At 34.6% G+C, this 19967-nt stretch overlaps 1 long non-coding RNA gene across 1 annotated transcript; it reads left to right on the forward strand.

The window, feature by feature from the left end:
• The first annotated feature begins 3797 nt into the window (after positions 1 to 3797).
• Positions 3798 to 18194, forward strand: LOC147824657 (uncharacterized). Its single transcript, XR_015441919.1, has 2 exons — positions 3798 to 3905; positions 17912 to 18194. It is a non-coding gene; the product is annotated as an uncharacterized LOC147824657 (long non-coding RNA).
• The last annotated feature ends 1773 nt before the right edge of the window (positions 18195 to 19967 follow it).

Genomic DNA, 19967 nt, shown 5'->3' on the forward strand with positions numbered 1-19967 from the left:
GATTGTAAATGAAGATATAATATATAGATATACAAACTATGAATACATAACCTAAGCTAACATGTAGCTGATGCTAACACATACTCCAGAAATTATTATTAGGATTTATAATGATATAGTATTTGTAAAGTATTCAGAAGACCTTCTGGCACATCATAAGTACTTTATGTTTATTGAATTACCCCATCTCACATTTCACAAAGTTTAAAAGCTCTTGGGGTGGAGTCATATTCATAATTGTGAGTCTGGGACCTCCCATTGCTGCAAGGTGCAGTTGACTGAAGATGTTATACAAAAGTTAAGTTATTGATCAGCAAATCATTGGGCAGATTTGTGGTTGCACTCATTGCAAAACAACAGCAAAACAAATCTTTTCCTGGCAGATGATTTGTGCAACCACAAATGATGTGTTGGAAGAGAAACTTACATCATTAAGAATTGTAAAATTACAATCAATGGACTAAATCCTAACGTATTCTCTGTGGCTCAAACCTAAACTAATGTTCCAATGACAAGTTAGAATTATAAGAATACAGTCTTGGAACTTTAATGATTTTTATTTTGTTACTTTTTCATTGTTAAATTTAATGAAATTCTAAATTTTTCCAATAGTGGCTGTTGTTTCAAGAATGTGACAAAGCTCAAATACACCCTGCACTCATTTTTCTGCTATTTTAACATTATTATGATGTATCCATCAGAACTAGTGAGTCCATATTAATGAATCACTATTATCTAAAGTTCATATTATTATAATTTCCTTTGTCTTTACCTAATGTAATTTTTTTCTATTCCATGATTCTACTCAGGATACCACAGTACCGTTATTCAGCCCATCTTCTTAGGTTCCCCTGTACAGTGATAATTTCTGAAATTTCCTTGCTTTGGATGCCCTTTTCAGTATTGGGAATACTGGGCAGTCATATTGGAGAATGACCTTTACTTGGGGTTGTCCAGTATTTTCTCCTTATTAGACTAAGGTTACAGACTTTGGCAAGGTTAGAGGGAGCCAGAGGGGTAAAGTTCTGTTCTTATCACATCATATTATCTGATTTATAAATGAAAATATGAAGCTCAATAGGGCTGAGATAGTGTTTGTCAGTTTCTCTGATGAAAAGCTTTCTCTTTTTTTTTGGTACTGGGGATTGAACTCAGGACCTTGCTCTTGTGAGGCAGGCAGTGGCACCACTGAGCTAAATCCCTGGCCCAAAAAGTTATTTTTTATTTTCCCCTTTCCAAATCATATTCTTTCAAATAAGTCAAAATGTATAACCTAAACTTAAGGAAGAGACAGTAATAAATAGTTTTTAATTTATCTAGATGAAAGATTTGTCTATCTTTCCCATTTATGCGCCTATTCAATCATCTAATATTTCTCTGGACTGTCAGATACTTATTTTATACTTTAAGTTATAGTCCAACATTACATATTTTTTTACGGTGCTCATGTTGTTTAGCTGTGGCAGCTGAGAGTTGTCACTATGATGCGTCCTGTTATTTTGTTTTTGGATATTTTCTTACTTTTTGGCATTACAAGATATTCCAGGGTCATCTGTTATATTTTGATTCTCAGCCCCAGGATCAGCTTTTTCTCAAAGGACTCCTCCTTCCTATTATTGGAGAATTGTAACCCAGAATCTGAGGCCTGTGTCTGCTCATTATGTTTGAAGGTTAATACTTTTCAGCTGACTCAATAGACAGAACTTTGAAATATATCCATATATCCTAGTCTGTGTTTATTTAATCATATAATCCCATTCATATAATTATTTGTATTTATATGCATCATTTTTATTTCAAACTATCTCAATCAATAGTGATGATTTCTTTCTCACTGAGGAGCACAAGGTTTCTTCTCCCCACCTCCCCTTGATTAACTTTCTTGGACATGTTTCCAAGTGAATTAGATGAATATTTAGGTGAGGAATAACTAAATTATATGGTAAAAATATTAAAGTTTATAAGAAATTGTCAAACTATCTTCCAAAGACACTTTGTGGCTGCCCAGCTATGAATGAGAACTCCAGTTGTTTCACTTCCTTATCACTGTTTGGTATTGCTAATTTCTCTTCTTGGTTAATTTTACTAATTGTGATAGGTATGTACTCATATCCCATTTTTGTTTTAATTTGCACTGCCCCAATGTATACAATGTTGAGCATATTTTTCCATGCTATTTACCATCTGTATGTCTTCTTTAGTGAGATACTTGTTCAGGTCTTCTACGCATTTTTACTGGAATTGTTTATTTATCTTATTGCTGACTATTAAATGTTATTTGTATATTCTACAAAGAGCCTTTGATTAGATAAGTGTTTTACAAATCTTTCCTCACAAAGTGTGGACCGTCTTTTCAATATCATAACAGTGTCTTTCATAGTACAAGAATTTTAGTTTTAATAAAGCTTAATATCATTTTAAAATGAAGAGTGTTTTGGTTCCCTATACAAAACTTCATCACCAAATCAAGTTACCCAGGTTTTCTGTTTCTCTCCTCAACTTTTTACCATTTTGTATTTCCATGTACATCATTGTGGCTCCTCCTTTTCAACAAAGTCAGAGAACATAATACCTCTTTTCCTCAAAAAAATAATTATCCACTGTCACTTTAAATCCACAATTTGAACCTTTACTCTTCAAGCCAGCCTGGGGCTGCCTGAGCTGTGGCCCTCTGGCATTCAGCACCATGGCCAGAGCACAAAGTTTAAAGAAAAAAATGCCTAGAAGAAACTATGTGCACAGGGCCATACGCAAAAGTTGTACTTTCTTTTGCTGCTTGGTGGCAGCTGTTTGGAGTACAAAATATGACTCACGTTATTTAAGTATAATCGAATGATTGTATGATACTAGGATCTCTGTGATTAAACAGTGGCCTGGCAGTTTTCTCTTTGCTTTCTTTTGGCATATGTGATTGTCCTTGCTGTTTAGTTGTAAAAAACATAAGCTACAGTTGTCCCCACTGCCCACCCCAGGCCATCTCTGTAAAAGGTTTAAGGGACTATCCTGCTCTTCATTCTGATGGTCATATGCAGCACATATTTCACAAAGTAGATATTTCAAATAATTGGAGAAACTCATCCTGTCTAGTTTGTGCATTAAAGTGATAAAGATCCATGTAAGTTAAGGGATATCAAATAAGTGCTGATTTATTAATTCAAGTAGTGTGTTCAGCAAACTATTTTTTATTGTATTGTGTTGTATTTATTGTATTGTATTTTATTGTATTGTAACTTTTTATCTCACTCAGATATTATATATAATGTTAATTCTTGGGGGCTGAAAGAGTTCATGAGATGAAATAGATCATAGGTGGTGTAAATATCATTTTTTACTGTCGATCTCCCTTCTGGAAACAGAGTCAGCCAGCTCCTTTAGGGGAATCATTCCTCTTTCACTTTGTTTATGGGGTTCATCAAGGACTCTACTTTTCGTTCACTTCTGGGGGAAAGAAGGTGTCCCAGACCCTGCTAGTCAATCATAGACAGGGCCATAAGAACCAAGTTGAGGTATTACAGCTGCTTTGTAACTTTTAATGTATCCCTTGAGAATGATCATAAGATAATAAGTGCCAAAATGTATTATATTGACAATTCTAGGGTCTAGTTTTCTGCTATGTGGAGGAAGGCTCTCTGGTGACTCGATGTTAACTGAAGTTCTGATCTAACTACAACCAAGTTATTCCTAGATGTTTTAGGTGAATGCATTTCCTGTGGAAATTGTGTGTACACAAGAATTTTTTTCCATGGTAAGCAAAAGATGCTCAGCTAATAGAAAACATTCAACTGCTTTTGTGTTTCAGAAAAAAAAGAAACAAGAAAGTGAAGAGCTTCATCCAAATTCCTACCACTAATTATTTTTAGTAATAATTAGCTGGGACTACTACATATACTTCGGACTCACATTTGGTAAAAGCAGCTTGTTGTCTTCTAAAATCCAATGTAATTTTATGTAACTGAGAGGGATTGAGATTGATTAACATGTCTGAACAGTGAACTGTGAAGGTGCGATCTTGGCAATAAAAGTTTGCCCCAGTTTCAGCAAATTGGGCCACCAAGCATAGCAGTTGATCTGGATCAATTACTGTGATGGTAACAATTCCCAAATAGTTTTGTTATTGTATAGTTGTGTGGTATTTGTTGTTATTATATGTCATTTGAAAGGTAGTATAGTCCATAAATCTTTAATTTAATTGCAATTTAATAGTGACTAATAATCCTGTCATCATTTGGTCACTGGATTCTTAAAAACCTGAGAAAACAAGGCAGCTTTCTTAGGTTTTGTGAAAGTGTTAATGTGAAATTTCTGATTTATAATCTGTACATATTGGTTACCCAATAATGTAAGGCAACTGGATATGGGGCAAAACTTGTTTACAGTAGATTCTAGATGTAGAGCAGAGAGAGACTACTTTAATGTTTCTAAATCTATAAGTGCACTTTTTCATTAAATACATTATAATGTGTATGTGAATGGATTGATTATTCATGTACAGTTTCAATCTTTTGACACTGGGGTGTTCCAAGGAGGAAATGCATTATTTGAAGTAGTTGTTATAACATTATTAGATATGTGACCTCAAACAAAGTGAAGAATAACTTCACTTCTCTGAGCTTTAGTTTACACATCTGTAAAATAGAGGACAAAAATAACTACCATCATCCTTCAATATTCAAGGGGAATTTGTTCTAGAATCCTTTAAAACACTGAACTCCATGATACGTAAGTCATTAATACAAAACCAGTCATTATTTGTATATTTCCTAAGCACATCTTCCTTTATATTTTGAATAACTTCGTAATTACTTATAATAACTGGTATAATGTAAATACTATATAAACAGTTGTTAGCAAGAAAGCAAATCTGTACATGTTCAATATAAAGACAATTAAATCTATAAAAATATATTTTATGTGCCAGTTAGTTCAATCCATGAATGCAGAACTCACTGATATGGAGGAGGAATTGTAACTAGTTGTGTAAATACGATTAGAGAAAATATGTGTCCCACTTAAGACCTTATATGGCATATAGTAAAGGTTTTTAAAATGATACAGATGTGGTATATTCTGAATACTGAGCAATATATGATTTTCTACATGACCTGTAACATTAAGGATTCATTTCAACCTATCCTATTTATCAAATAAGTAAAAAATAGTATAATCACATTCATATTTTTCATCTGAGTAATGTGAGCAATGAAGGTCTACAGACTCTGATGACAAGAAAAAAATTAACAGCTCAGATCCTAAACTTAGAATAATTTTGAATTTTTGCTTTATATTTTCTGTGAAATCACTATTAAAGTTTTCTTCCACTTCTGTCCAAGAAAGAGACAATGGACAGAGATTAGGCTTATAACATTTCAGGAAATGGCATCATTTTCTAGTTAGAATTGGAAATATTCATCTATCCTAAGTTTGCCAGTGGCTTTCAGAATAGCCCAGGCCTAATTTTGCTGTGTTAAATCTTTGGAAAAAAATATTTATCAGGTACTAAAATAAGAGAATACAATAGAGAGGTCATAGAATACATCTCATTTTCTCCACATTGACCAAAATCCAGCAAGTATGTATGATTGGTTTCTTCCTATGTACTCACATAAATTAGTGCTTTGGTCTATTAGCATTTAATATCCACTTATATACACTATCTGCTTTCTCCTGAATGTTGTGGCAAAGTAGGACATCAAACCCAAACCACCATATTTCACATTTCTCACCTTCTCAAGACTTCAGTAAGGGTACACTTTACATCTTCTTATCTCTGCAATTCTGCCTGAATATTTTCTTACTTACCATCCATTTCACTATTTCCATCTTCATGCATCTAATTGTTATCATTATTTATTTAATTCCTCACTGGATCATCATATTTGTATAATAATCTTAACTTTTCTTTTAATTTTACTTAAAGTTCAAATTATTACTTGAAGCTTTAAACTTATTTTTATATAATTCAATATAGTATGCATAGCTTTTTAAAAATTTATTCTTGAAAGTTGGAAAATCTGAAGTCCCTGTGAGCCTTTGCATTTTATCTATTCATTATCTTTCTCCAGGTAGGCTTAGCTTTTTGTGATATTAGCTTGTTACTGTGTAGAGGATAGTTATTTGCAACCTGGTTTGCAAATAATTTGAGAACTCAGATGATAGATATTGTTAACTTCTTTCAGAAAGAATATAAGTTGTTCTTTTTTTTTTTTTTTTGTACTGGGATCGAACTCAGGACCTTGCTCTTGGGAGGCAGGGGCAGTGCCACTGAGCTAAATCCCCAGCCCAGTTGTTCATTTTTTTGTTGCTGTTGTTGCTAATTTCTCCCTAGGTTCTGAAAGACATCAGTCTTAAGAATTACCTTAATCAGTTTTTAGAGACTAAGACTTTTTTAAAACTGACCTCACCCCTCAGAATCATTATTAACTCTGAACATTTAGGTTGCAAGTCTGAAGAATTATTAACTCTGAACATTTAGGTTGCAAGTCTTTGGCTTTTACTTTTTTATAAGCCAAGGTGCAATAAGGAAAGGAAAACTGTTATGAAATAAGAGAGCTATTAAAATTCAACTTTACACACTTGTGCTAAGAACTGAACAGCTGAAAGATTGAAGGAAAAATGAATTTTAGAACCATGGAATCAACAACCATTCCATTTGATAATTCAAGCACCTCTAGCAATGAATAGTATCAGAAACTGGTTGAGAAGTCAAGAAATTGTTATAGTAAGTCTGGAGAATGTGTTAATGAGTATGGGTTATAGTGAAGAAATGTAGAAAATTGAGCAAAGGAGAATAAGGATTGGCTGGAATTTGCAGAATTCTCTGCATCTTACACCCCAACTTATGTTAATAAGTGTCATAGAACAGTGGTCAGCGCTTTGCTCCCAATGTTCTTTAATTTACTCTCTTTGCTGAGTCCAAGCAGCATTATGGAGGGATATTCTAGCGAATATAATTTCTACCTTAAGCAGTTTGACAATGTCCTGGGACAGATTCTAACACAAGTGAGGGTTTTCCAAGATTATCTCTATATCCCGGGAATTCAGAAATATCACCAGTGTGTGTCTTTCTACTTTTTTCTTTTTTTAATTTCCTGGTGGTCCTTCCTGGACAAAGTTTTAATATTTGGAATTTTTTTCTAACATATCTTTGGTATTTTGTGCTTGTTGAACAAGTAAGTATTTTCCACAAATCTCTCATTTTTCTGCACATTTTCTGAGCAGAAACACTGCGGTTTGTTTTAGACCATTCAAAGTAACAACTGTACAGTTAGCAACCTAAAAATATAAAGATGGCTTCTCCATCCAGAGTAAAGACAAATTAGCATGCAGCCTAGGCAGGTGGAGATGGTGTCTCCCTCCAGCAGAAAAAGGTATACATACTTGATTTCCTTATGAAATATTAAGTTTAACAATAAGGGTCCTATTTTGTAATGCAACGTATTTTAAGAATAGGTATCTATCTGAGCCCACCATGTTTTTCTGCAGGAAACTTGGGAGGACTTGGGAGAAAGAGAAACTGGCACAAATATGTTCATGCTACTTCCTGTACCATGAATATCAGAGGACTGTACCTCAGATCCATGAGTTGTGTTGTCTTCTGTCAACCTTCTGAAAGTTATCTATAAAACCTTCAGGTTAATCTTTTACTTCTAAAATTGAGTAAAATCCAGGTTGAATTTCTTTTCATTTTCTTCTACTTTTTTTCTGATATTTTGTTTTCTTCAATATCTGACAGATGGAATATTTGCTGTGCATATTCTCACAACTCTATTAAACCTTCTATCCTCTTAGCTAGTAATCTTATTTATTTTTATTTTGTGGAACTTAACTGATCTATTCTTCTAAATTACTAATTATTTTTATAGAATCAATTGTATTATTTCTAATTCTTATTAAATGTACTAAGAGTGAAAAATTCCAAAAGTCTTCTCATATATTCTTTCATAACAAAATTTCAGGCTTTGATTGACTTGCTTAGCAAGGCCCAATTGCCATGCTATAAGAACATTCCAGATAGATTTTACATTTTTAAGTGATTTAACACTTGGAACTTCAATCAGGAATAAGAGGTTAATGCCAACCTCTCTGAATATGTAGAAAGTGGGAGGAAATTAGACGTTACTGAGAATTATTGATCTTTTGAGTTATATGTTCTTGTTTTCATGGATTTGTTTACATATTGTTAATTCTCAACAATTCAATCAAATTTTAGTGAGAATTTTAGATAAGAAAGTAAACAATGGTGCTCATTCTACATGCCTTTACACATCTATTGAGAAAAATTTCTACTTATTTCTCTTTTGGCAAATGTGGTCTACAGAAATAAAAATTTTCTAAAATGTATCAAAATATATTACGATTTCCCAGTTAATATTTTTCAATCTTTCTCCCCTTTTCTCATTTATATGTTTGACATATAAACAACACAGATTGAGATTGGCATTGGCCAATGTAAACAGCCCGGACTGTATACTAATAACTCATCCCATCCTATTTCATCATGCAATAAGGCTTATTTTTCTAGTAAAAAGAAGAAGAAAAAGGAAGAAAGAACTAGCTAACCAATTTCAAGTGATCCCTGAGGCTCTCAGCCTTCACTTTTTCTGCAATCACTCTAGCAGACGTAGGTGCATGCTCTCTCGACCGGAGCCCTCTCTGCACACTCAGCAGGGGTAGGCTGCAATTTAGGGTCCAGACAGAACTGTGGTGGCAAGCTGCAATTGTGCAAGTGGTTTCATAACTTGTCTACTGTTTTGGAATCAGCTGTACCTCACATCTCTGCTTTTGGGTCCAACCCAAAAACATTCCCTTGGTAGAAATCCTGCAAATGGATGATTTTATTTTAATTTGTTGCCTTTCTCTAATAATTCAGTCAGATTTTACTAGACCAGACAAGCAGGAGATGAGTTTTCCATATACCTTTATTCTTGCCAGGAAATCTCTGGGCTTGGTTACATTTCTGTCGTTTGGTGCTAATTCTGTAGCTTTTTTTTTTTTTTTTTTTAATTTCACTTGGATGAATTCCTTCACTGTCAGTTCTATGATCTCAGTGAGTGCATGGATCAGCCCCAAATTATGACCAGGATACAGGTTTTGGATTGGCTTGGTGCACTGTCTCCAAAATAACCCATGTTCAAGCTTCCATGTTCCCTCAAGTATGAGCCACTGCAAGGAAACCTGTCATCCAAATTCTCAGATTGTTTATGAATTCATCTTTTCCCAAATGTACTTACCATTCAGCAGACCTGCTAGGAAATCCAATATGAGAGGCTAAAATAGCAGGTGTTAGAGCTAAAACTTTTAAATTTGAACCCTGACTCTACCATCAACTAACAGTGATGTTGGGGAAAATTTTTAATATTTTTCATAACACTTAATGATTCAAAAATCTGTAAATGTTCCTAATTTCTATCAATAGAAGACTAAATGCTTCAGTTCAAATTTCAAAGTCATCTGAAAGAGGAACATATCAGGCAATTCTTCAGCAAAAGATGGTTTCCTCCTTATACTACCAATTCCATTAACTTATATCACACATGACTTCTAAAATGTTACTTCTTTTTCTTTCTATAAATCTAAATATTTCTCAACTTATATCCCTAGACAAACTATACTTATGTTATAGAGTCCTCAAGATTGCTCTATCTTATTTTGATATCTTTTTTCCCCCCAAATAAGGAGTATTTATAGTCACCGAAGGCTTATATATCTAGGTCAGAATTTCAAAAATGTTTTTGTTTTTATTTTAGTATTCCTAACTAGAAGGGAAAATATTGATTACTAATTAAGTTAGGCAATAGTGGATTAAGTGTAATTTAAAATGTTGTTTAACTGCATGGCTTTTTTTGCAGAATATCCTTAAAGTATGACTTATTTACAAAATGAGACTGGAGTACACAATATTTCCCAGAATTATTATTGGAAACTTCATTTTTAAAAATAAAGTATCACCATGGTCAGTGGGATACTTTTTGGCTCTTGCTATTCTAGCTTAACTGTATTATTTATTTACTTGGAATCTCATCTTCCTACCTGAAGTTTGTATTTTTACATATTATTTTGAAAATCAAATGAAGATTATTAGATAGGAATCTGGAAAACACTTGCTGATTTCTTCTCATGTATCATTATCATTGATAAATTCAGTTAGTATCAGAAGAGTTAAGAGAAGAAGAACCTTTAGAAAGGATATGGAATAAAATACTTGTTAAGCCTCAGTTCTCACACAATTACAGTCTTGGAAAGGTTGTTGTCTCCACAAATATTCATGGCCATGAAGCTGTTATAGGTCAGGGCTGCAGGAAAGTGAAGACCAATTAGAAGCAAAACTTTCAGAGCAGAAATTTGTCTGAATAAAAGTACAAACCCAAATCCACAAGGACAAGCCAGCGATATCCATCTGTCTGCCAGGGCCTGCAACTTTGGGACTGAAGAAGTTAGTACCATTTGCTGTGGTTTGAATATAGGAAGTGTATCTCAAAGGTTGATATGTAAAAGCTTTGTCTCCAGGGTGGCAATTTTAGACAATGTTGTAGACTTTCAAGAGTTGGGGGTTAAGGAGAAGTCTCTAGATGTGACTTCCCATGAGATTGCAGGTTGCTATTCTCTCCTCTCAGGCCTCACATGGCTCCCTTCTGTTGCCATCTCTGTCATGAAGCAATACAGTCAGGGGCTGACCCTTATCAAGCCTGTGTAATACCACTTGGACTCTGAACTTCCAATTCTATGAGCTAAATAAACCTCACATCTTTATCAAGTTAGCTGCCTTACAAAGTAGTAATCGAAAGCTGCTGATACAGTTGTAGAGTGACCCAGTTCTTGACTCAGAGACCTGAGATAGGAGACTGAGTGGGGGCTGGAGGAGCTGCAAAGTGAACCAGATGCCTAGAGTCAGCCATGACAAGATCTAGTGTCTCAGGCAGACCTTCCAAACCACATGTAAATTTTGCTTACATCAACCCTCAGTTGCAATGATCTAGAGCACAACATTTTAAGAAATGAAATTCTTACTAAGCTGTGTTGACCTGGTGGAAAACATTGCCATGAAATAATAAGAATTGGAAAAGATATTAAAGGCAATGATCTTTATCTTGTCAACTAATAGAGGAAGAAATGGAAACACAGGGAGGTTGTATCTTGTTCAAAAAATCATAGTTCTTGAGAAACTGGAATGTAGACTCTATATACGTGGGAAGGGAATCTGGAGGAGAAGGAAGAGGGGAGGGTGGTGTAGGTGACAGGCAGAAAAAATGATCAAGATGCTGTATGTATATGTATTATTCTTCAAGTTGAATATGATCATTATGTATCACAACCTTCTATCGATAAAACTTTTTGAAAAATAAAATCAGCTATAGACGTCTCTAAATTTAATCATAAAATTTGCATGACTACGTAAAGAAATTCTCAATTTCTTACATTTATCATACTTGTTTTTAGTATATATTTAAAAAATTTATAAATCAGCTGAACATTTATAAAATCAGTGTGACTTAATATTTTGAAGAACAAAAAATAAAAATTAAATTAAAAAGCAATCACACTTAGCTAAAGTCAGAGTGCCAAGATGAATTGGTAGTTGATTTGCAGTGCATTCATCTTTCTGCTGTTTTCTCCTATAGAAGATAATGGTTTAGACTGAATTTCACGGTCCATTAGACCCCTATCCCCTTTGAAGAATTCATGCACTGGGACTCAATTTGGTATGGGTCGAAGCATCAGGACCCTTTCCTTTGGGTGTCACTTTTATTGTCTTCATCAGGAAATACAGAAGTATTACATGTGAGTCTTCTGGGGTCTTAGTTTAAATGTTTGTTAGGTGAGGTCTAAAGCCTAGACCAGGGTTTCTCAATCTGGGCACACTTCACATTTGCGCTTAAGTAAAGTTTTGTCATATTTTTGTTGGGCGGCAGGGACTGTCTTGTATATTGTATGATGTTTAGCAATATCCTTGGTTTCTATCCACTACACACCAGTAGTACCCTCTAGCCATAATAATGAAAAATGTCTGCTTGTTCTGGAAAATCAAGGAAAGAAATACACGGAGACACATAATTCAGGTAAAATAATAAAAGTTCTACTTGCAAGCAGGCAGGACTGCCAGAAACCGGTCTGGTCAGTGTCCATGCAGTTCTTTGTCTCTTCTTTTTATACCTTTGTTAGTTATTATCTCATCCCCAGTGGTCTTTGATGTGTAAATACAATTCTGATTCCTATTTACAAGTCACAGACACAAGATAGGCACATATACATTGTAAATTCATCCAGGCATTTGCAATTTTGTTAGATTAAAATGTTATCTATAATGAAGTTACTGGTAAAAGAATCAGATACCCATCATCTCAAACAACAAGAGTTATGGGAAAAGCAAATCTTAAAGAAATACATTACTTATTTTGTCTCTGCAACTACCTTAATACTCAATCTACTAAGTTATCTAAAACTTTTCCCTATCATGCTGACATTGAAAAATATTCCCTAAGGAGAAGAGGTAGAGGCAGGAACAATTTGTCCTTGGTTAAAAATCACTAGTTGAACAGTTATTATATTCAGATAAATCCAAACAATGTTTTCAAGCACTGTCTGTACAGTTGGAATATTAATTTTTTTCTCAAGCTACCAAAAAGGATCCATTCTTTAAAATCTAACACTAAACAGTTTTCATCTATTTTCCCTGTGATGATATTTTTATTCTAGTTGAGAATTGAACCTACTCAACATTAAGAATACACAAAATAAGCTATTAGTTATTCTATGAAATTATTTTATTTATTTTATAATAAAATGTTTAGATAATATTCAGGAAAAATCAATCATGACATTGAGAAATAGACCAGATGACCTCCACAATAAAGCCCTGCTTGGATTCCTTCTCTCCTGTTTCATAAGGTGTATTGAAGCCTCTTTCAGAGTCCACCCACCTAGCCATGTATAGAACCATAGCTGTAGTATAACAACTTGCATGTACCCTAGGTCAATTTTGGTGTAGGGCTGATGAATACTGTGGATAGGACCCAAGATATTTTCTTCATCTTTTTAGTGGAAAGAACAATGATAGATAAGTGTCCTGAAAAAGAAACTTAGTTTGTTTCAGCCAAAATGAGGTCATAAATTAAATATTGTTTATTTTTATCCTACATAGGCATAAGAATTAAGCAAACCACCAATGAAGATGTAAGATTTCTTTGGTAGTCTCTTCCAATCTTTCTTTTTAGATACACCACTGGCATTTTTGTAGAGTATGATCATCTTATATTTCGTCTTATATTTAATAACCATCAGTAGCCCTTTGGAGGTGGGGAAAATTCCATTCTATGACCTGATACAAATTGATTTGTATTACCTATCTCTTGACCCTTTCTATCACCATTCTCCCTTTCGAGAACTATATTTTACCAAACTGATATTCTGTTCCTCAGAACTTACTAACTTCAGAACTCTTGTATCTATAGTTCATTCTTTCTGGAAAGATCTCTTTTCATCTTCTTAAATGAATTCTTCTTGATTTTCAATTCTGTTGAAAATTAAAATATCCAGGCTCCTCTTGAGAAATACTGATTCACCGCTCTGAGGTAAGGCACAGAATTTTGCATTTTAAAAAGAACCCAGAGCAAGGCAGATGAAGGGAGTTTATATGTATTAATTAAAAAGCTCTACTTTCCAATTCTTAAATGATGCAATTTCAACCCTCTGAGTAGTAGAGAAGTTTTCCATTTCCTTGGAACAAACCTCTGGGGGAGACATTGCTGACATTGCTGAGTCCAGACTCAGCTTTAGGACTAAGAAAAGTAGCAAACCACTACAAAATTCCACTGAACTAACATGTTATATTGCATCTGTTGTGACACTGACTTCTTCAGTGAAAGATGCCTCACTTTTTGTGTTGATCAGTCTCCCATCTCTTCTCCTGGTGCACTTGTTCATATTTCATCTGGATTGTATTTTGTTCATTTATTTAGTCTTTTTCTTCCACCTCCATTATATTGTAAACTCTGTGAAGAGAGAGACTTCATTGGTTGTCTCTAACTGTATCTCTAGAATAAAACCTAGAACATAGTAGGGCTCAATATAATAATAATATATGCAAACTTTTTTCAGGATTTGGTTTTATAATTTTTCTGTTCCTATGTCATCTTGAATTGGAGAATTCATTAACACTGTCGGAATCTTGTAGACTGCTTGGCATAGAAAAAGTATAGAACAACATTTACTAAAATTTAAAAGTTTATGTAAAAAATACTGTATATTGCAATTAAGAGATCATTTCAAGTGTCATGTCTCTTTGATACAAAGTCAAATACTTCATGCTATGAAGTTGATTGAGAGGAGGCAGAAGTGCCAGGGGAAATTTTGACAAATATGTATTTCCTAAGACATGATCAATGGGATCAGCCTAGAGTGAAGCTAGGAGATTCAAGTTCTGGATCACATAGTGGAGCACAAAATAAATGCTTGATTATTGGAAACAGAGTTGCTAAAATAAGTGTTAAGATATTAACGTCAACTACTAAGAGCATTTTTGCTCAAGGGAAAAGTTTCATTTCACAATTACCTTCCAGCAAATAGAACAAGCTAAACAAAGCAAGATAAGAATTCTCAAGAGAGCACAGAGAAGAAATATGTCAGTCTGTGACTGATATGCCTTATAGTTAAGACTTTACTTGTAATTGAGATGAAGTTACCTTTTTTAGGGAGACAGTTATCCTGACACCATGGTGTCATTGCCACCATATCTATGCTTATGCCTCTTCCACTATTTTCACAGTTCAGACTCTAGAAACAATGTCTGTAAATGTATATTTTAAATTTTCATTTCCACTTACTCATTGTAAGAAATACTATAAGTCTCTTACTTATCTGATGCCAATCTTAGTTTTCTGGCTTTCAAATTGCAGTTTGAAAAATTAAATTAGGGAAATATAACTGAATGAGTTTGATACATAATTGGCTTCTTTTTCGTCCACACTAATATTTTTCTTATAAAAATCTACATATGAATTAATTGTTTAATCACTTTTTAAGACATTTATATTGTTAAATAAGCAAGAAAGACTGGAAAAAAAGAAGTATGTCTGTGACTTCAGAGGAAATTTATTTCCTATAATCTTACATATCACCCATGTGGATTTGTATGCATATGTTTTACAAATTCAAGAGAGATTCCTTGTCACTACTCTTTGTTTCACCCACTATCCTACCTGGCTGATACGAGGGCATCTGTTAACTGGATTTAATCTGGTAGAACAGAGGCACATTCAAGTGTACCTTTCTGATTTTCAAAGACTCCACTAAGTATATTTCTCAATTGGTAAATTGTGATTGTTAAAGTTGTGAAAAGAAGCTTGAGATTTATTGTTGTGCATTTTGGTACTTGAGAAGTGACATTTTACTGGTACTGTCATCAAGCTTGTGGAAGGTTTTGGAATACATTTGGGATGGAAACTATTCTTAACTTGGGGGGAAGCACAGAGCGTACTTTATATAAAGACTATTGCTTCAGTTCTCATCTACTACTTTCTGCCAGAAATTAGGTGGTTTGCCACTGAGAGACTTGGGGGCTGTCTAATGTGACAAACTGTGTTCAATTAAAAAATATAAGATAGCTTGTAGGAGGAACTGAGAACCAAAAAAAAGAAAAAAGGAAAAAATCCTAATAACTGTCAAAATTCAATAGTATTTGTACTCAAACCTAAGATTTTTATTATTTTTCTTTGAATTTCAATTCTTTAGTGACACACTGGGTAATTCCTAGCACATGTATACCAAGAGTTGTATACATGTCTACAATGAGCTCTGGGCAATATTTGATGCTAAGTAATGATGACTTCAATTTTATAGTCTCATAGAATGAAAACCTGTTTAGTGACAGAACTAGAAAGGTAAGGTATCGAATATTTTCTTTGTTTACATGAAACTGATTGGCAGCTTAGCAGAAAACACAAATGAAGAAATCACAGAATTCTTAAGTGTTCATTCATACAATTTATATGTGAAATGATTAATTCTTTAATAATGACAAAGAATGATAGAAATACCTTGCTGGGTACAGTACCCCCACCAAGTCTACAACATGGATTATCCTCTGCATATGCTTTATAATGCATATGATTTTTTAATGACTGTGACTGGATTCCTAGCTCCAGAGATTAAAAAATGGAGCCATTTTCTGCTAGAAACAGCTCAATAAATTACTAAGTTTCTCTAGTTGGAATTGAAAGAAATTGTTCAGATTTGCTTAAGTCAATGACCAAATTAGCACTGAATATTTTGTAAACACTCTATGAGCAAATTAGAAAAATTGGTTCTTTTTTAAGGCAAATTATTAGTGATGCTCTTGCTCACAAACATTACCCTTTTGCTAAATCAAGCCTCTTGTTGGATGTGTGGGTGACCCCACCTTGGTGAACATTTTACTTGGCTGTTCAGTCATCGGGCACATTGGTTGTGAGAAGATTCTTTCCTGCAATGGAAACAGAGTGCCCACAATCAATGAAAGTGCCCTTTCTATTATGTTAAGGATCAGTGGAATCTGACACAGTCTCTCACTCTCAGGAGAGTCGTATTGCCAAACAGTTGAAAGGTGTAAGGAATGGCTGTGCAGAAGAAAAGAATGGAGTGGCTGTTTAGTCAAACAGGGACTCTTAGGTGTCTGTTCCTATTGGGCTCCTAAAAGCTGTTTCTCTCTGGTCTTGTTATTGAATGGGAATGTGGGTCATGGAAGCAATGTCATCTTCCATTCATACAGCTCAATGTCAAAGTCCAGTTCCTTATTTGTCTTCCATATAAGAAGGACAAATTGCTCTCTCTGCATGGTGTAATTTCATTGAAACTTTATATTCTGTTAAGTAAAAAACTCCCATTTTTCCTTCCTATTCATTCTGCAAGCACTTCACATCACTGCACACACCATCTGGCAACAGGTCATATAGGGGAAATGAACTAAGCAGTAAAAATGTTTCACATTTAGTCAGAGCTTATTATGACCCAAGATTTTTAAAGCTGTTTACATGTATTAACTCATTAAATATACCTAAGAGGTAGACATGTTATAATGCCTGTTTATAGATGACCAACATCAAGCAGAGAGTAGTTAGTAAGTGGGTGGAGCTAAATAATGACCAACGTCAAGCAGAGAGTAGTTATTAACTGGGTGAAAGTTGAAGGATGAGTCTAACCCTATATATTTCATTGATACATGTTGAATGCTGTTTGCTGTAATTCTAGGAGTTAAGATTCTATATTCTTGAAAGAGCAGAAAAATTCAAATAAACTCATGTGAACATTTCTTTCTCTGGTCACTGGCTAGAATACATCCAGTTTGTAAAAACTCAGTGAGCTATACACTTACGTTACATGCATTTGTAAGGCTTCAGTGAACAGTGTAAAACAATCACAGATTGCAAGGCTGTGGCAATGAAGTACAAACCATGTGCATGGATGATAGGGACAAATGAAGTTTTTAAGTTTTCAAGGATGTTTTTGTGCATGTTCCCAATCAGTGCTATCACTGTTGAAACCAGAAATGTTTAGAAATCTTTTCATTAGTTTAGGTTTCATTATTAAACCCATGATTTCATTCTTGTTGGAAAGAAGTCAAAGAAAGTTTACACCAACTATAACCAACTTATGATGGTGCTACTTCCTGATAAACCAATATAAGCTGAAGTTATTGTAAGTCAAAACTGCGTGTAATATCCTATCCTACTGAACATAATGCTTTATAACAGTGTACTTTGTAAAGTATTGCTTGCTTACCCTTGTGATCATGTGGCTGGCTGGGTATTATATTTTATGCTTTGGTAGAAAGTATCACGTGCCTGTATTAGCCAGGGTTCTTTAGAGGAACAGAACCAATAGAATGTATATATATAAGTGAGTAAAAATGGCTATTTATTGGAATTGCTTATACCACCAGAGGCTGAATAGTCACACAATGGCCATCTGCAAGCTGAAGAGCCAGCCAAACTAGCATCTACTCCATCCGAGATGCTGGAAACCTCAGAGCAAGAGAGACCAATGATGCAGCCCCAACCCAAGGCTTAAGGGCTAGAAGATTGCTAGAAACTTGCTGATGTGAATTTAAATTCAAAGGCTGAAGAAGCTGAAGTCTGAAATTTGCAAGTGACAGCAGTAGCAGCAGGAAAAAAAATGCCATTACCACCAAAACCACCTGCTGAAGAAGAATCCAGCTTTCACAGGTGAGCAAACTTTCCCTTTTTTCCCGATTTTTTGTTGTAGCTTGTTCTCAAGTTCTTGCACAATGTTTTCTACATATAGAGTAAGTCTTCCCCCTTCATTTTGCTGATCCATGTCCCAATCATCTCTGGAAACACCTTCATAGAGCCACCTAAAAGGGTGTTTTTCCAATTATCCAGGAGTGTCTCAATCCAGTGATGGTAACAAGCAAGATAAAACATCACATACTGTATATTACTAAATTAAAATTCCTTAATTTATTATGTGATCAGTTAGTGTACAGTAATTAATCACCTTTCCAAATTTTAATGCTAAATTAAAATTCAATTCAAGTTTAATTTCTAGAGAATGAATTCTACAGAATTCTATAGAAGAATATTTATTCTGTAGAATGAATATTGCTCTGATATCATTGTAAAATTGAAAGATTTTTAAGTGAAACCGTCTTAAGTTGTGGGTCATCTGTATTAAGAAACTTAATCAAATATTGTCATTTGGGTTTAAAAATTGATGTTACAATCTAAACATCTCGTCCAATATTTCCTTTACTCTGCTGAATTACCTGGGCAAAGTAGGAAAAGAGAAGGATTAACTCAGGGATTTAAATAATCAGTTTAAGTGCTGCATAAATGATCAGACTGCCTGTGTATGGCCCAGTGGAGAACATTATCTCCTGCAGCTTTCGAGCTGGGCCTGCTGAAAATCAAACACAGAATCTCATTTTTAATTACACTGCAAAGTGAACTTTGACTTGTAGGTGTCTACTGGGAAAATGAGAGTGCTAACTGGGAAGGAATGACATTGATTGGAAAGAATTGTTGGAATGGAGCTGTGTACGAGAACACTGATCAAGTTTGGGAATATTGAACCCCTAAATTCCAATAATTCTCTTTGCAGTGAAAGAGCTATGCTCAACCCCACTGGAAGTAGCCTCTCTATTCTCATCTAATGATTTTAATCCCATGTTACCTTAAGATATTGCAATATCATCCCCTGCAGATGTTGCCATATAAGTCTATGGTGATTCTCAACATTCACCTTCACCTTCACCACTTTTCTTTGCCTTTAGAGCTATGCTAGGCTTAAGTCCAAGCAAGGCCTTAAGGGTTAGATATGAAACGTGACCCTTGAAAAAGTATGTGATTCCCCAAGAGAGCTACTTGAGTTTCTGTCATAGTTCATAACTGTGGCACAGTGCAAAAGGGAGTCAATGTCCAATCCATATTCCAAGAGGGCCCAGAGGAGCTGCAATTAACTGAGACCCCTCAGCATGAGAAAGTCTCAAAGGACAGCCAGGAATTAAAGCCTCTGTGGCTTTTTATTGATAGAACCAGGAAGCAAGGATAAAAGAAAAATGAAGGACATCTGGGTAGGAACTTGTGTAAGGGACAGGGGAAGAACAGGGGAAGGTCAGTGGTCTGTTGAATGAATGACCTTGAGACCAATCTAAATGATAAATCAGGAAATGGGGAGGACAAAGCCCAGACCATTCATTCCTTAAGGCAATGTATTTTTTACTACTTGGACTTGTGGCCCAGTAGGCCATCTTTTAATCTAACCATGCATTCCAGGAGGTGTTGGGTGTGGGGGTCCAAAAGTCTTTTACCTCTGCATATCCATCTTATACATACTGACCAGTGTCCCCACAAGTTTCTACATGTAAATTGACATCCAGGGAACAGGTAGGATAATTAAAAAAGTAACATAGAGTTGAAACCAGTCAATTTATCAAGTGGGCCTATTAAATACAGATTCTGCATTTAATGTTGGAAATT

This window comes from Heterocephalus glaber, unplaced genomic scaffold (genome assembly GCF_053883595.1).
Source record: "Heterocephalus glaber isolate CG9 unplaced genomic scaffold, H.glaber_assembly_v1.0 deba00001532, whole genome shotgun sequence".
Taxonomy (NCBI): Eukaryota; Metazoa; Chordata; class Mammalia; order Rodentia; family Bathyergidae; genus Heterocephalus; species Heterocephalus glaber.